The sequence below is a fragment of the Tiliqua scincoides genome, chromosome 5 (assembly GCF_035046505.1).
Source record: "Tiliqua scincoides isolate rTilSci1 chromosome 5, rTilSci1.hap2, whole genome shotgun sequence".
In the NCBI taxonomy this organism is placed as follows: domain Eukaryota; kingdom Metazoa; phylum Chordata; class Lepidosauria; order Squamata; family Scincidae; genus Tiliqua; species Tiliqua scincoides.
Genome location: NC_089825.1, coordinates 111,565,105 through 111,582,455, shown reverse-complemented (window position 1 = coordinate 111,582,455; position 17,351 = coordinate 111,565,105). Strand labels below are relative to the sequence as shown.

General features: G+C 52.8%; 1 pseudogene; it reads left to right on the top strand.

Annotated features, from left to right (window-relative positions):
• Positions 1–6,915: 6,915 nt before the first annotated feature.
• LOC136655059 (5S ribosomal RNA) lies at positions 6,916–7,032 on the top strand (annotated as a pseudogene).
• Positions 7,033–17,351: the final 10,319 nt, after the last annotated feature.

Below are 17,351 nucleotides of genomic sequence, written 5' to 3'. Positions count from 1 at the left end.
ATGCCCCAAAAAATCCAGACAGTTGTTGTATAATAAAAGAAATTGAGACCAAATCCCAGCCAACGTTCTGGCACTGACACAGCTGTGCCAATGGGACATATGCTACACCCTGCAGTTGGGTGTCACTCATGGAGGTCTCCTCAAAGAAAGGGAATTTGTTTCCTTTGTTTCCTTGGAGCTGAAAATTTGGTGAGGATTGCACCTTAGGCTGTAATTCTATGCACACTTTCTTGGGAGTAAGCTACACTGAAGTCAATGGAGCTTGCTCCTGGGTAACATGCCTAGGATTGCACTGTTGAGGCTCACATCATTATGTAATTGATGGAGACAGATATGCACTTCTTAAAACAGATGTGATTTGGAGATGCCACAATATTTTGAACCCCATTTTAAGGGGTGAGAGCTCCTAATGTAACCCTGCATTTGAAAGGAGCTGTTCGTGGTTAGCGGCTGCTATGTTAGGCTGCTAAACTACCAGTTCAATCCTATCTCATGCTATACTATACTGTAGCATGCAGCTGCACCAAGGAGTTGCACACTGCATGCGATGGTGATGGTAGGGCAATTGGGCAGCCAGTAGGATGTAAGTATTTTTTTGGCAGACTGTTTGATCACCTAAGGCTCTCTTTGGACTTGTCAGCCATTTTGTCAGCTGGCGTAAGTCTGAGGAGAGGCAGGGGGCACTCCAGGGCAGGGAAATGGGGATCCTGGTGCAAGTCATTGTCATCAAGATCTAGTTGTTGGCAACCTTCAGTCTCGAAAGACTATGGTATCATGCTCTGAATGGTGGTTCTGGCACAGCGTCTAGTGTGGCTGAAAAGGCCGATTCGGGAGTGACAATCCCTTCCACACTGGGAGCAAGTGCAGTCTGTCCCTGGTCTGTCTCCCTGGCTATGGGCCTTTGCCTCTTTCCCTCAGTCTGTTGGCCAGGTGTCTCTTCAAACTGGAAGAGGCCATGCTGCACAGCCTGCCTCCAAGCGGGCCGCTCAGAGGCCAGGGTTTCCCACCAGTTGAGGTCCATTCCTAAGGCCACCCACCTCTATTCCCTGAACTTCCCCTGCCCTCCCCTTCCTAGCTCACAACATGCACCTCTGCTGACTTGCTTCGGCCAATGTTGCCCAGGTTCAGCAGCAGTAGGGGTGCACAAGTGCCTCTGCTTTGTGGCAGAGGCTCCAACTGGTCCAACAGTGGGATGTCTTTTGCACTGTTGCTGGGCCTTTTACCTCTGCGGAACCCTTGTTCTGCTGTTGTAAAAAGCCCAAAGGAGTGTGCCTTCAGTTTCTCTTTCCTGCCTAGTCATTGGCTAATTGGTCTGCTCAGGCAGTGCAGCATGTTAGCACAGGTTTAAACCAAAGGAGTGACAGTGATAGCTAGAATTAGGATCAGCATTGTCAATGTCTCCACTAGGAATAAAGAATTACCCTTTTGATATTGCTTTTTTTCTTCATCTGAAAGAGAAAACAGATGATAGAGTTAGCCCCAACATAGTTTGGTGGGTCACGGAAGTTTATTAAATCGTTCAAAGAATTAGATATTAAATATGAATCTTTCAACACAGTATCTGACTTTCCATAGTAGAAATGCCTGTGCTCTCTCTATTTTCTTTAGAAAATTCACACCATTGGCAAGGAGTCCACTGTCTTTGACTCCAACTGATGGGGAAGGTGCATTAAGCTGAAAGGCAGTCTTACCTAGTGTTTTCTGGAGGCGCATTGTTTCTGGAAGAAATAAAGATTTGTATATTAATTGTCTATAGTAAGAAGAAAAGCAGATAAGATAGCATGATTAGGTTGATGCTTTAGGGGCATATTTAATTAGGTGTGTTCTTTATCCCATGCTTTGTTTTTTAAGAACTAGAAAGAGTTCAATTCAAGCGAAAGTAAGAATATCAATGTCCCATTTCTCTAAGTGAGTCAGATGTATCTATGTACTTAATTTTCAAATTCAAAAAAGTAGATCCTAAAATTCATACTATTGGGCTGGATCATGTATTATAATGAAAAACGTGGAGGGACAAGGAGGGGGCAAAGTTGAGATCCAAGGGCTGGGGCACAGCATCATGCACTGAACACTCCCTGAACAGACACTGCTTGCTGAACCAGACATCATATATATCTCAAAGGGCCCGATCCTAACTGAGCATTCCACCGGCAGAATGTGCACTTCACTGTTAGAAATGCCAGCCTGGTGGCATAAGTGATGTGCCACCAGTGAGCAAACAAGGCCACCGGCACACCATGGCTGGTGGCTACACACACAGACTGGTGGAGAGGCCTCCTGCTGACAGCACCAGTAGGTGGCAGGGGGTACAATGGGGCAGGGAGGGAGAAAAATGGGGGGGCAAGCATCTGGATGGAGAGGGGGTGAGTGGGAGGCAGAACGGGGAAGAAGGGGTGGATCCCGGTGACACCATTGTGTACGGATTCTAGCCCTTTTCCTTCTCCTCTCCTCTTTCCTCCCTTTTATGCTAGCAAAATGGCTGGAGCAGATTCAAGGAGGCCCATTGATACAGTGGAGGCTTGCCCCACAGTAAGGGAAAGTTTGTACGCTTACCTCAAAGTGACCTCTGCAAATGGGCCCCCACAGGATGCAGCACAGGCTCTGTTGACACAGCCACATCTGAAGTTGTGTTTTTTTTTTAGCTAGAATTGGGCTGTTAAACACTAGAAAGAGGCTCTCAGGAGTGGAAAATGTTTGTCTTCCAATTATTAAATGTTACATAATTGCCCGCTGTGCTTACACTTCCAGTGTGCATACACTGAAGCATACATTAATTGATATATTAATGGAAATGGGGTAGAGATCTAGAAGTCAGTGCAGTAAAGTGACTCAGGTTATGTTGGATGTAATTTTAACATGGTGAAAAAGAAGCAAACATACTTACCTTCTTCTATGGCTTTATATTCATTTTCTGCATATGGAGAGGTATGTATTATCTTGCACATATTAGCAACCAAGATTCATGCTCTACAATGTGATGCTTAAAGCGACTTACAGCTTAGTGAACAACAAAATTAACCCTGCTATCATTGTGAAATGCCAGTTGAGACTCGGATTGCCACATCCTGCCTCCCCGATTGGAGTTTACCCCTAAATCATCCCATAAGTTGGTTCTGGGACTAACCTGTGAGAGCGATCTTCCAACGGTCTCCTGAAATAATAATAATAATAATAATAATAATAATAATAGCATGATTTTTAAACAGTTCCTGTTGTTATGTTTTTGCGTGGGTTATGTGACAGCGAGCCTTGTTTCTCTGACCAAGTGCATACTTGACAAGGAGTTGCCATTAACCCATTTTTGTCCAGTCCACAGGTGTACACATTCATTTGGTCCCTGCTGCATCCGTGCAACACTGGGCAGAAATGGCTTATTCTCATTTACATGTGGAATGCATTTGTTTGGCCTCAATCCCACCAGCGGTGCTGATGCAGCCATGTCAAAAAGGCGCACATTGCATTCAGCGATGGGGGGGGGAACCTAAGGCCAAATGAGAGGTAAGTATAAAACATCTACACTTACTTCCTGGTAAGCCCTAGGGCTGACTATGGGTCCCTTTGGACATACGCCACAAGTTTTGATGGAGTTTGCCTGAGGAGAGCAAAAATGTGGGAAGCTTTGAAAAGGAGGGGATAAAATCACTCATGTGCTATTGTTGCTGGACCTGCCCCCTCCAGCCTCAGCCCTGCCCAGTTTCTCCCCCAGTTCTCCCCACCCACCTTCTGCCCCCACCACTGACTTGCCAGGGTCTGGCAGTTACAGCAGGTTCCAGCAGCACAGCTATTGTGCAGCCGCCTCTCATGACAGCGCATGCAGAATGGCCCCTGATGGAGCACTGTGCACACCATCGGTGGCCATTTTATGACAGTGGAAGTCACTTCCTCTGCTGAAATGTGCTCCACTTGGAAGCCCAGTTCTCCGCAGGGAAACCAGAAGTATTGTTTAAGACAGTGTCGGAAGCCTCCGAAGGCTTTCTGAGCAGTCCTGCAAGCCGCGTGAGGATCTGTGCAGATGGGGAGGTATTCCAGGGAGGGGGTGGTGTGATGCGGGGGGTGGCATTGTGGACCTGTGCCCCAGGATGCGACAGGGGTGAGATCTGTAACTGGGACCAACCTCTCTAGATAATGCAAAATTGGACAGAGACCAATTTAGCACAACTTTGTATTCTGTATTGTTCTGTCAATGTTAATATACACACAAATGCATCCACATCAGTTTATTGACAATCTAGTATTTTGTAAGTGAGAATATGTGCCAGCTTCCATTTAAACATTTTGACATGTGGGTGCTTCTAAAATAGCATCAATGATAAAACTTACTCTTTAGTTTGAAATAGGTGGCAATGACGAGGGCAATGCCGAGGACCGCCATGATGAAAAAGGCAACCATCAGTAAGGAAGTGGAAGGGAAGAAGATATCTGCAAATAGATTAAAATCACCACAATAGTCTCCTCTCCTTTTTCATATATTGAATATTACAAGACGGAAGGAGGGAATCAGTGATTGATAAATACGGGACAAGAGATGAAGAGCAAGAGGTTAATGGTGGTAGGATTTGGGGCTTTGAATTTCAGGTTTGAAATTACTCTTCCTCCCTAAACTCTCATCCCTGCTTCTATACATAGCCTCATCTCTCTGATACCTCTTGGTCCTTCTGTGACTAGTGTTCTTCACTACACGAATGAATGCCAGGTTATTTTCTAGATGGCACCCATTTTAAATGTGTTGAGAAAGTTCTTCACAGCTCTTTTACAATAATGATGACATGGGAAAATGGCAGCAGAGATATAGCTAGGGGCATAAGATTCTGCAGATGTTTCCATGAAGTTGTGACCAACTGTACTCTTTTAGGACTCTCATTCCAAGTCAACATTCTATTTAGGTCAAACCCAAAGTCATGTGCAATGACCTATTAGGGATGTGTAGAATCCAGCCCCACACACTCCCTAGAACCCTAACCCTTAACCTTCTCACCCCAATACAAAAGTTTCTCGTACCCACCTGGACTCAAAAAGCCACAGCCAGGTAACCTTACATGGGGATTAAATGTCTTGTATCCTCACTCCCAGTGATCAACAGAAATGTGTAGCATATTTCAACTAATGTTACACCTCTAGCAGTTCATAAGATTGACATAAAGCATCATAAGGACCCATTCACAAAGCTCATTCTACTTATTTATTTCCATTTGAAGCAATTTTTTTCCCATTTACCTGCAACCACAAGAGATGTTGCCCCCATGGATGTATTTGTGGATTTACTGATGATGCTACAAGAGACAGCATCCCCAGAGCCTGGTTGCAGAAGCACAGAACTTGCAATGCCAGCATTTCCCAGGGTGACTGGAGTGGCAAGAAGTTCATTTCCTCTGCCATCCATCCATGACAACTGGATGTCAGGAGACTCCAATTCCTCAGATATGCAGATCAGTTTGATACCACTGCCCTCGTATTGGTCAAGCACAATCAAAGGTCCCCTTTTGCTACCTGGGGACAGAGGAAATGTGTTCAGTGTCAAACATAAACAGCAAGAAATCTTTGGAACTCAGAGCAAATTTACAACATCTGAGGGCTAGATCCTATCCAACTTTCCAGCCCTGATGCAGCCAATGAGCAGCCTCGAGGTAAGGGAACAAGAGTCTTGCAACCTTGAGGAGACCTCCGTGACTGCTGCAGGATACAGTGCACAGCCCATTAGCACAGCTGCATTGAGGCTGGAAAGTTGGATAGGATTGGGCCCTGACTCATTATATTCACAACTGAACTTCACCTAGGAGATCAAGATCCATAAATGGGTTGTCCTAGTGGTTCCACAACCATATATGAGAGACAGAGAGAGAGAGAGAGATGCAACTAAAAACACAGAGCACTTACCCAGTGTTGGAAAAGCCATCAGCAGGAATGGCAGCAATTGGGTGGCAGCCTTCCCTGAGCAGGAGAAAATACCTGTGCAGTAAAGAAGCACCTGCGCCTCGACACTGAGCATTCACAAATCTAGAGACACAATTTGAATGGAAAGTCCCTCTGTCATAAAGTTACTTTTGTGTGTGTGTCACTCACTGAGCAAATCATCTCATTGACTTTTAACCCCCTTTGCCTCGCTTTTCCATCATAATTCTTTTGACTGCTTTTAAGCAATATAAATACAGAAAATATTACCAGCTAAAGGCAGAGCAGTTCTCATTTTCCACCTTGATGTGACTTGTTTCCTAGTAAGAACCTTTGAACATAGCATTTTTTTTTTTTATTATTCTGCTACGGGTGTTACCAGTTAATGATTAACGACACTGTAAATGAAACATTGAAAAAGGAGATTGGAGTAGCAAAGCACCTGTTACAGGTACTGAACATTTATTGCAGCCTATGCAATTGCTCTTTGTTCAGGATCCAGCAATGAGACAAGGAAGGTCAGCCTGCTTGGAGATCCCAGAGTCAACTTACTGTGCACCTGTGTCTCTGGAGCTACTGATGAGCTCAGTAGGGACAGGAGATTCTAAGCAGCTCTGGATACCTGTCCTGCAGCAGAAATTCACATATTCTCCTTGGAAGTAAAACATAAGAACCAGCCCTGACAGCACTGTTTTCACTATAATGGGTGTGTGGTTGCTTGGAAGGGAAGGAAGGACAATATTTGCCTTAGCAGTATGAGAAAGGAGGATAGTCTCCAACCCTACTTGAAAATGAAAGCAGCAGCTCATGGCAATGGCGTTGGATGCCTTCCAAAGGGTGGTGCCTTGTGCTAACAGATTTTTTGTTGAATTTTGGCTATAAAATGAAAGTCATGTAATTTTTACACCCCAATGGTTAAAGCTTAACCAGAAGAAAAGACTATGGACTGCATCAACTAGTTTATTGATTTCTGGAAATGATAACAGAGTGTATGTGATTACAGAGCAAATAATGGCATTAAATAAAGGTAGCAACTGTCACCCTGCACATGCCCAATCTCATCTGATCTTGGAAACTAAGCAGGGTCAGGCCTGGTTAGTACTTGGATGGGAGACTGCCTGGGAATACCAGGTGCTGTAGGCTTATACCATAGTCTTTCCAGACTGAAGGTTGCCAACCAACAAAGACGAAACTGATAAAGAAATCAATCCTGAATGATAAAATGCAATAAATAAGAATAATGACTAGCATGATGATTGCCAAACTATACAGGATTGCATAGCCAAATCATACTGCTTTGTGGGGGATGGGACACAATAGCTCTGCAGTTGTTTCCGTATGGCATGTTGACCGTATGGCATGTTCCGTATGGCATTTTGACTGTATGGCATGTTTAGTGGAAAAGGTAAGTATTTTTTTCGGTTAACGGCTGATTAATATGTAACTTAACCAGTTTCATTTTCATTTTTCCTGGTCAAGGTTCAGCCGTTGGTGTGATTTCCTTTCTCTTGTGTAAACTAATTGGCAGCACAAAAGTCACCCTCCTTTTTCAAACTTAGAGACAGAACATTTTCTACTCCATTGTGCTTACTTTCAAATCTCAAGACAAGGTACAGTCTTCTTGTAATTTTTAATAACTTTAAAAAACCTTTTCTGTATTATCGTTTTATAAAAAGGAGGGGACTTTAAATAATTCTGGGCCTATTGTGGATCCAGTGCCCCAAATAATCTGGATCAGGAACTCTCTCCAACCATTATTTGAAAGTGAATTAATACACCTCTGGTATTTACATTACCTTACTTGTCAAGTTGTTCTCTCACAATTTCCTGGAAATCACAAAGGCATGTGATTGGCATGAAATTCATGGAGGCACTGCTGATATGAAGAATGCAAAGTACAGGTCAGGAACTGGGCTAGCCCAAGACCTCCTGATGCATGAGGAGGCACGCCAAACCCTGTCATCACCGGTTACTTCCAGTGGTACTTTGAACAGGTGGTATGCAGAGGACAAACACTGAAAAAACTCTGCTCTATTGGGATCCACCTCTCTTTACGAAACTTTAAAAGTTGCACTTTACCAGGCACTCAATGCTTTTTCATTGTCAGCTATCAGTTTGTCAGTGAGCCACCAAAAATCAGGTTGCAACCCACTGGTAGGTCCTGACCCACAATTTGGGAACTCCTGCTGTAAGGGATTCCTGTAACTTAGTGTCATGCTCCTCTTATGTTATCCATCTGTATCTCACCAAGGACCCACAAAACTCCTACGATGTATGTTTTCCCTTGTCCTTGTCTTGTACAGTCACATTGGCTGTATGCTTAGTGGGGGTCTCTATCTCCTTGTTTGAGTTTGCAGGTTGAGGGCAATGCTCTTTCTACTGTGTTCTCTAGATCAGAAGCCTGAGATCAGCCTCAAGTTTCCTGTTCCACCAGACCACTGGGCTAATACTGATTGGACATTTTTATTGGCCTTTTGTGCCACTAGGTGGCTCTCCCACTCTCCTTATAGTGTCCCCTGAATTTCTTTGACTTTTTTTTTCCTTTTCACTTCCAGATTTCTGAGTGGACACCAAGAACCCCTGACTGCAATGAATATATTGACGAAAGCATCCCTCTGGATCCCTTTGGCTGCAGTTTCCTCATTTTTGTTCTGGCAGTATGGTAAGAATGCAATTTGCTTTCCCTAGAAACACACTAAAGACTAATTATCATGAAACCACACTTCTTGTTGGCATCCTTCAGTCTCGGAAGACTATGGTGTCACGCTCTGAATGGTGGTTCTGGAACAGAGTGTCCTCTCCAGTGCATGAAGCCTGGGTAAAGTAGGTATGGAGGATAGGCTGTTACCCATGCAGCAAATCCCCCCTCTCCACGTCGCTGAAATGGTCCAATGGAAAGGCAGAAGCCAATACGGTTGGTTCCAGCGGCGTCGCAGGAGTTGCCAGAATGTGACTGTGTTCAGCCATGAACTGCCTCAGGGACTCCGGCTCCGGATTTTGCCTCGAGGTTGACTCCTGAAGCCTTTTCCATAACTGGATGTAGCCAACAAGGCAGTGGAGGTTTGGGATCAGAGTTTTCCTTCTCTCAGATGAGCTGCCTTCCCAGGCGGACGAGTCCCATCTACCCGGTGGCTGTTTAGTCGCCTCTTATGACAAGTACTGCCAAACTGAGGGCCTATTCTTATCCCCAGCCCCCAGGTGTGGTTTTAGTGAAACCACACTAAAGACTACCATACTGTCTTTCAGGTTTCAAACAGCTGCTAGATTCAATCAAGTGTTATTTATAAACATTGCTTACAATGCTTTGCTTATACATGTATAACCTAATTATCCACAGATTTTTCACCTGCGGTTGTATCTCAACACAATAAGAAATTAAAGGAAAAACATCCCTTTTAAAAAGTACTTTGCTTATCATTCTAATGCCGGAGAGTGGACAGCAGGCAGGCAATCTCTCTCTGTCCAGGCACTTGGAAAGGCTTCACTCTGAGGCAAGTGACCCCTCCCTTCCCCTGGAGCATGCAAAAATGCAAAGCGGAACTTATTATCACCTCTTTGCATTCTCTTTGCATTCTTTCCCAGGTGAAGGGAGGGATTGCTTGCCTTGAAGTGAAAGCTTTCTAAGTGCCTGGACAGAGATAGAGATTCATTATTTGCCTGTTGCCCCTGTCCTAGTAAGCTAGGTTATTTTTAAACCTAAAGTTGAGTAAAGGGACATTTAAAAAAAAATGGATTTCATTTAACTTGATTTTTCGTATCCATTGGGGGGGGGGGGAGGTTCTGGGAATAGAATCCTCGCAGATGCCAAGACTCAACCTGTACTCCTTTTTCTTATACATATTTTCTTTTTTTCTAGGAAAAATAAAGTCAGAAAATGGTAGGTCCAGTAAAATATGTCAGTTTTTAAATACATAGGCCTACAAAATTGAGTGTCAGAAAAGTTTGTCCCAAAATTTATAGTAGTTTGATATGAATTTGTGATGCCGATTCTAAAAATGACATCCGTTTTGCCCTATCATGTCTAGTTTTGGAGATACAGTATAGCCTCATTAGTGTTCAAGCAGCTTCTTAAGAGGAAGTCATGGTGTAGCCTTCCTCATGAGGAAGCTGCTTGAAAAATTCACTAAAGGGGCTATGCCGTGTCTCCAAAACTAGACGTGATAGGACAAAACAGATGCCATTTTTGGATCAGCACCCCAAATATACTCAGGAATTGGTGTAACGGTTAAGGAAGCAAAATGTGTGTTGGCCTGTGATATCTGTTTTATGTAATCAGAATAGTGCTTCCTTTATAGAAGTAGTATACAGCAATTATCAAATGTGGCCTTCACATGAAAAACTTTTTCTTAGCCTTAGCCTCTAGACCAGACCTCCTGCACTAAAATTTTCTCTCTTTTTTGATCTCAAAGGGATTCGAAACTCCAACCTCCAGCTCCGCAGCCCCACAGAGCTCTCTCCATTAGGCTATTGCAGCTTATGACCCCAAAACCCACCTGCCAGAGGGCACTACATCACCACCCCCAGCCAGAGAGCATCCTCCTCTTTGTCTTTGTCAATCTGGCTGCCTCTTATGGAGAGTCAAGCAAAGATGTTTTGGGTGAAGCTGGAGAAGCCACAGGCCCCCTTTCCTTCCTGTCATAGCTTCCCCTTTTGGGGAACGTGTGGGGGGAAGAGGAAGGAACACCAGAACCCCAGAGATGAAAAAGGCTCTCTCTCTGCATCTCATGCTGTTTAAACATGCACAGAATATGGGCTGTCCAGTTATACAGCACCTTCCAACCAGAAGTCCTCAAAACAGCTCAAATGGAGCCCAACAAGACTATTAGTTCAAATCAATGAAACCTCAACCTCAAAATACATAAAAATGGGAGGGGGAAAAACATTTCAACACCAGTAGCTGAAAGGATTGGGGCCCTCAGGGTGTCATTTTAAACCTCTTCTAGAAGGAACATCAGGCAGGCAGGCCAGAGACCTCCTAGCGCAAGAGATGTGGACCCTGGAACTTATGTCATGCCAGCCACCCAATTCTGAATTTGAAAGGGAAAAGGGGAACCAAAATAAGTGGCAGTGGGGAGAGGAAGAGAGGAGAAGGGTGGGCTAAGAAGAGGGCCCCCAAAGCAGGGGCATCCCTAGGCAGGAAGTGGGAAGACCACCCTGGGTGACGCCCCAAGCAGGAGTGATGCCAAAATGACTCCACTTGTAACTGGAGTGGTAGGAAATGGTTAAAAAAAACACACTGAGTTGGTAAATCAAGGATTCAAAGGAATGATCCAAAGCACTGAATGGTTTGCATCATTTTATTTAATTAGCCTATAATTTGTCTCACTGAATATGCAAGAGCTGCTGTTGATGGCTCCAGCCTCCGCCCTCCCTGGTGGGCATGTCAAGTGACTGCTCCTGGAACCACAAGCTCAGTGGCAGAGGAACACATCCCCCACCCAGGGAGGGGGTTACTGGCAGCAATCACTGAACCTGCCCCTTCTCCCCTCTCCCAGGATATGCCTGCATTCGGGGAAAGTGGAACTCTGCACATGTTCAGATGCACGCAGTCCTGAAAGGCACCATCTGGGCGTGTGTCACCTGCTCTTGTACCTTCACCCACTGATGAGGGGGGAGGGGCAGCCCATTCACTCCCCCCCCCCGCTCTTCCCCGTCCTTCCTTTCCACTGCATCCTCCTCCTCCAAAGGAGACCCCACGGGTTGAAGGAGACTCGGAGCCCAGAAGCAGGCCCCTTTGCAGTCCCGGGGGCTTCCTCCCGGGTAAGTGGGGAGAGGCGTCCAGCCTGACTCTCCGGTGGGGGGGCGGGGGGAGGCCCGAAAAGTTTGGTGACCCGGGACTTGTGCCCGGGGGTCTTATCCCGTCTCTGCCCGGGTACCGGGGACCGGCCAGACGTGTCCCTCGCGCAGAGGGCACGCGGACAGGCGAGGAACTCACGCACCGCAGGCCTGTCGGGGCGTGGAACTCTCGGTGTCCGCGCGGGGCCGAGACTCGAACCAGCTCCCACGGGCGTTGCGGGCGGTGGTCGAGCTCGGTGAGCCACTCACAGTCCGGCGGGAGAAGCCGCTGCGAAGGCCTCCTCAAGGCGGGCGGGCGGGCGGGCGGGGCTGAGCGCTGCGTTCCGAGCGCCGGGGAGAGGCCGCGGAGTTGCGCAGGCGGGGGGGGAGACGCGCAGCAGAGGCAGTGGGAACGCGTGCAGACCTTGGGGCCCACTGCGCTCTCCTGCAAGGGGGCAGAGGGGGGAGCTCAGCCTGGCAGACCTTGGGGCCCACTGCGCTGTCCAGCAAGGGGGGCAGAAGGGGGAGCTCAGCCTGGCAGACTTTGGGGGCCCACAGCGCTCTCCGGCAAGGGGGGCAGAGGGGGGAGCTCAGCCGGGCAGACTTTGGGGGCCCACAGCGCTCTCCAGCAGGGGGGGCAGAAGGGGGAGCTCAGACTGGCAGACTTTGGGGGCCCACTGCGCTCTCCGGCAAGGGGGGCAGAGGGGGGAGCTCAGCCTGGCAGACTTTGGGGGCCCACAGCGCTCTCCTGCAAGGGGGCAGAAGGGGGAGCTCAGCCTGGCAGACTTTGGGGGCCCACTGCGCTCACCGGCAAGGGGGGCAGAGGGGGGAGCTCAGCCTGGCAGACTTTGGGGGCCCACAGCGCTCTCCTGCAAGGGGGCAGAAGGGGGAGCTCAGCCTGGCAGACTTTGGGGGCCCACTGCGCTCTCCGGCAAGGGGGGCAGAGGGGGGAGCTCAGCCTGGCAGACTTTGGGGGCCCACAGCGCTCTCCTGCAAGGGGGCAGAAGGGGGAGCTCAGCCTGGCAGACTTTGGGGGCCCACTGCGCTCACCGGCAAGGGGGGCAGAGGGGGGAGCTCAGCCTGGCAGACTTTGGGGGCCAACTGCGCTCTCCGGCAAGGGGGGCAGAGGGGGGAGCTCAGCCTGGCAGAATTTGGGGGCCCACTGCGCTCTCCACAAGGGGGCAGAGGGGGGAGCTCAGCCTGGCAGACTTTGGGGTCCCACAGCGCTCTTCAGCAAGGGGGGCAGAAGGGGGAGCTCAGCCTTGCAGACTTTGGGGTCCCACAGCGCTCTCCAGCAAGGGGGGCAGAGGGGGGAGCTCAGCCTGGCAGGCTTTGGGGTCCCACAGCGCTCTCCAGCAAGGGGGGGCAGAGGGGGGAGCTCAGCCTGGCAGACTTTGGGGTCCCACAGCGCTCTTCAGCAAGGGGGGCAGAAGGGGGAGCTCAGCCTTGCAGACTTTGGGGTCCCACAGCGCTCTCCAGCAAGAGGGCAGAGGGGGGAGCTCAGCCTGGCAGACTTTAGGGTCCCAAAGCGCTCTCCAGCAAGGGGGGCAGAGGGGGGAAGCTCAGCCAGGCAGGCTTTGGGGTCCCACAGCGCTCTCCAGCAAGGGGGGCAGAGGGGGGAGCTCAGCCTGGCAGACTTTAGGGGCCCACAGCGCTCTTCTGCAAGGGGGGCAGAAGGGGGAGCTCAGCCTTGCAGTCTTTGGGGGCCCACAGCGCTCTCCTGCAAAGGGGGCAGAAGGGGGAGCTCAGCCTGGCAGACTTTGGGGGCGCACAGAGCTCTCCTGCAAAGGGGGCAGAAGGGGGAGCTCAGCCTGGCAGACTTTGGGGGCCCACAGCGCTCTCCGGCAAGGGGGGCAGAAGGCGGAGCTTAGACTTGCGTACTTTGGGATCCCACAGCGCTCAGCTTTGCAGACTTTGGGGTCCCACAGTGCTCTCCTGCAAGGGGGGCAGAAGGGGAAGCTCAGGCTTGCAGACTTTGGGGTCCCACTGAGCTCTCCAGCAAGGGGGGCAGACGGGGAAGCTCAGCCTGGCAGACTTTGGGGGCCCACAGCGCTCTTCGGCAAGGGGGGCAGAGGGGGGAGCTCAGCCTGGCAGATTTTGGGGGCCCACAGCGCTCTCCGGCAAGGGGGCAGAGGGGGGAGCTCAGCCTGGCAGACTTTGGAGGCCCACAGCGCTCTCCGGCAAGGGGGGCAGAAGGGGGAGCTAAGCCTGGCAGACTTTGGGGGCCCACAGCGCTCTTCGGCAAGGGGGGCAGAGGGGGGAGCTCAGCCTGGCAGACTTTGGGGGCCCACAGCGCTCTCCAGCAAGGGGGCAGAGGGGGGAGCTCAGCCTGGCAGACTTTGGGGGCCCACAGCGCTCTCCGGCAAGGGGGGCAGAAGGGGGAGCTCAGCCTGGCAGACTTTGGGGTCCCACAGCGCTCTCCGGCAAGGGGGGCAGAAGGGGGAGCTCAGCATGGCAGACTTTGGGGGCCCCCAGCAAGGGGGGCAGAGGGGGGAGCTCAGCCTGGCAGACTTTGGGGGCCCACAGCACTCTCCAGCAAGGGGGGCAGAGGGGGGAGCTCAGCCTGGCAGACTTTGGGGGCCCACTGCGCTCTCCTGCAAGGGGGGCAGAGGGGGGAGCTCAGCCTGGCAGACTTTGGGGTCCCACAGCGCTCTCCGGCAAGGGGGCAGAAGGGGGAGCTCAGACTTGCAGACTTTGGGGTCTCACAGTTCTCTCCGGCAAGGGGGGCAGAGGGGGGAGCTCAGCCTGGCAGAATTTGGGGGCCCACAGCGCTCTCCAGCAAGGGGGCAGAGGGGGGAGCTCAGCCTGGCAGAATTTGGGGGCCCACAGCGCTCTCCAGCAAGGGGGCAGAGGGGGGAGCTCAGCCTGGCAGAATTTGGGGGCCCACAGCGATCTCCAGCAAGGGGGGCAGAAGGGGGAGCTCAGCCTGGCAGACTTTGGGGGCCCACAGCGCTCTCCAGCAGGGGGGGGCAGAAGGGGGAGCTCAGCCTGGCAGACTTTGGAGGCCCACAGCGCTCTCCGGCAAGGGGGGCAGAGGGGGGAGCTCAGCCTGGCAGACTTTGGGGGCCCACAGCGCTCTCCGGCAAGGGGGGCAGAGGGGGGAGCTCAGCCTGGCAGACTTTGGGGGCCCACTGCGCTCTCCAGCAAGGGGGGCAGAAGGGGGAGCTCAGCCTGGCAGACTTTGGGGGCCCACAGCGCTCTTCGGCAAGCGGGGCAGAGGGGGGAGCTCAGCCTGGCAGACTTTGGGGGCCCACAGCGCTCTTCGGCAAGGGGGGCAGAGGGGGGAGCTCAGCCTGGCAGACTTTGGGGGCCCACAGCGCTCTCCGGCAGGGGGGGGCAGAAGGGGGAGCTCAGCCTGGCAGACTTTGGGGGCCCACAGCGCTCTCCGGCTAGGGGGGCAGAGGGGGGAGCTCAGCCTGGCAGACTTTGGGGGCCCACAGCGCTCTCCTGCAAGGGGGGCAGAGGGGTGAGCTCAGCCTGGCAGACTTTGGGGGCCCACTGCGCTCTCAGGCTAGGGGGGCAGAAGGGGGAGCTCAGCCTGGCAGACTTTGGGGGCCCACAGCGCTCTCCGGCAAGGGGGGCAGAAGGGGGAGCTCAGCCTGGCAGACCTTGGGGGCCCACAGCGCTCTCCGACAAGGGGGGCAGAGGGGGGAGCTCAGCCTGGCAGACTTTGGGGTCCCACAGCGCTCTCCGGCAAGGGGGGCAGAAGGGGGAGCTCAGCCTGGCAGACTTTGGGGGCCCACTGCGCTCTCGGGCAAGGGGGGCAGAAGGGGGAGCTCAGCCTGGCAGACCTTGGGGGCCCACAGCGCTCTCTGGCAAGGGGGGCAGAAGGGGGAGCTCAGCCTGGCAGACTTTGGGGGCCCACTGCACTCTCCGGCAAGGGGGGCAGAGGGGGGAGCTCAGCATGGCAGACTTTGGGGGTCCATAACGCTCTCTTGCAAGGGGGACAGAAGGGGGAGCTCAGCCTGGCAGACCTTGGGGGCCCACAGCGCTCTCTGGCAAGGGGGGCAGAAGGGGGAGCTCAGCCTGGCAGACCTTGGGGGCCCACAGCGCTCACAGGCAAGGGGGGCAGAAGGGGGAGCTCAGCCTGGCAGACTTTGGGGGCCCACTGCGCTCTCCTGCAAGGGGGGCAGAGGGGGGAGCTCAGCATGGCAGACTTTGGGGGCCCACTGCGCTCTCTGGCTAGGGGGGCAGAAGGGGGAGCTCAGCCTGGCAGACTTTGGGGGCCCACAGCGCTCTCTGGCAAGGGGGGCAGAAGGGGGAGCTCAGCCTGGCAGACCTTGGGGGCCCACAGCGCTCTCTGGCAAGGGGGGCAGAAGGGGGAGCTCAGCCTGGCAGACTTTGGGGGCCCACAGCGCTCTCCTGCAAGGGGGGCAGAGGGGGGAGCTCAGCATGGCAGACTTTGGGGGCCCACTGCGCTCTCTGGCTAGGGGGGCAGAAGGGGGAGCTCAGCCTGGCAGACTTTGGGGGCCCACTGCGCTCTCGGGCAAGGGGGGCAAAAGGGGGAGCTCAGCCTGGCAGACCTTGGGGGCCCACAGCGCTCTCTGGCAAGGGGGGCAGAAGGGGGAGCTCAGCCTGGCAGACTTTGGGGGCCCACTGCACTCTCCGGCAAGGGGGGCAGAGGGGGGAGCTCAGCATGGCAGACTTTGGGGGCCCACAACGCTCTCTGGCAAGGGGGACAGAAGGGGGAGCTCAGCCTGGCAGACCTTGGGGGCCCACAGCGCTCTCTGGCAAGGGGGGCAGAAGGGGGAGCTCAGCCTGGCAGACTTTGGGGGCCCACTGCGCTCTCCGGCAAGGGGGGCAGAGGGGGGAGCTCAGCATGGCATACTTTGGGGGCCCACAGCGCTCTCTGGCAAGGGGGGCAGAAGGGGGAGCTCAGCCTGGCAGACCTTGGGGGCCCACAGCGCTCACAGGCAAGGGGGGCAGAAGGGGGAGCTCAGCCTGGCAGACTTTGGGGGCCCACTGCGCTCTCCGGCAAGGGGGGCAGAGGGGGGAGCTCAGCCTGGCAGACTTTGGGGGCCCACAACGCTCTCTGGCAAGAGGGGCAGAAGGGGGAGCTCAGCCTGGCAGACTTTGGGGGCCCACTGCGCTCTCCGGCAAGGGGGGCAGAGGGGGGAGCTCAGCCTGGCAGACCTTGGGGGCCCACAGCGCTCTCTGGCAAGGGGGGCAGAAGGGGGAGCTCAGCCTGGCAGACTTTGGGGGCCCACTGCGCTCTCCGGCAAGGGGGGCAGAAGGGGGAGCTCAGACTTGCAGACTTTGGGGTCTCACAGTTCTCTCCGGCAAGGGGGGCAGAGGGGGGAGCTCAGCCTGGCAGAATTTGGGGGCCCACAGCGCTCTCCAGCAAGGGGGCAGAGGGGGGAGCTCAGCCTGGCAGAATTTGGGGGCCCACAGCGCTCTCCAGCAAGGGGGCAGAGGGGGGAGCTCAGCCTGGCAGAATTTGGGGGCCCACAGCGATCTCCAGCAAGGGGGGCAGAAGGGGGAGCTCAGCCTGGCAGACTTTGGGGGCCCACAGCGCTCTCCAGCAGGGGGGGGCAGAAGGGGGAGCTCAGCCTGGCAGACTTTGGAGGCCCACAGCGCTCTCCGGCAAGGGGGGCAGAGGGGGGAGCTCAGCCTGGCAGACTTTGGGGGCCCACAGCGCTCTCCGGCAAGGGGGGCAGAGGGGGGAGCTCAGCCTGGCAGACTTTGGG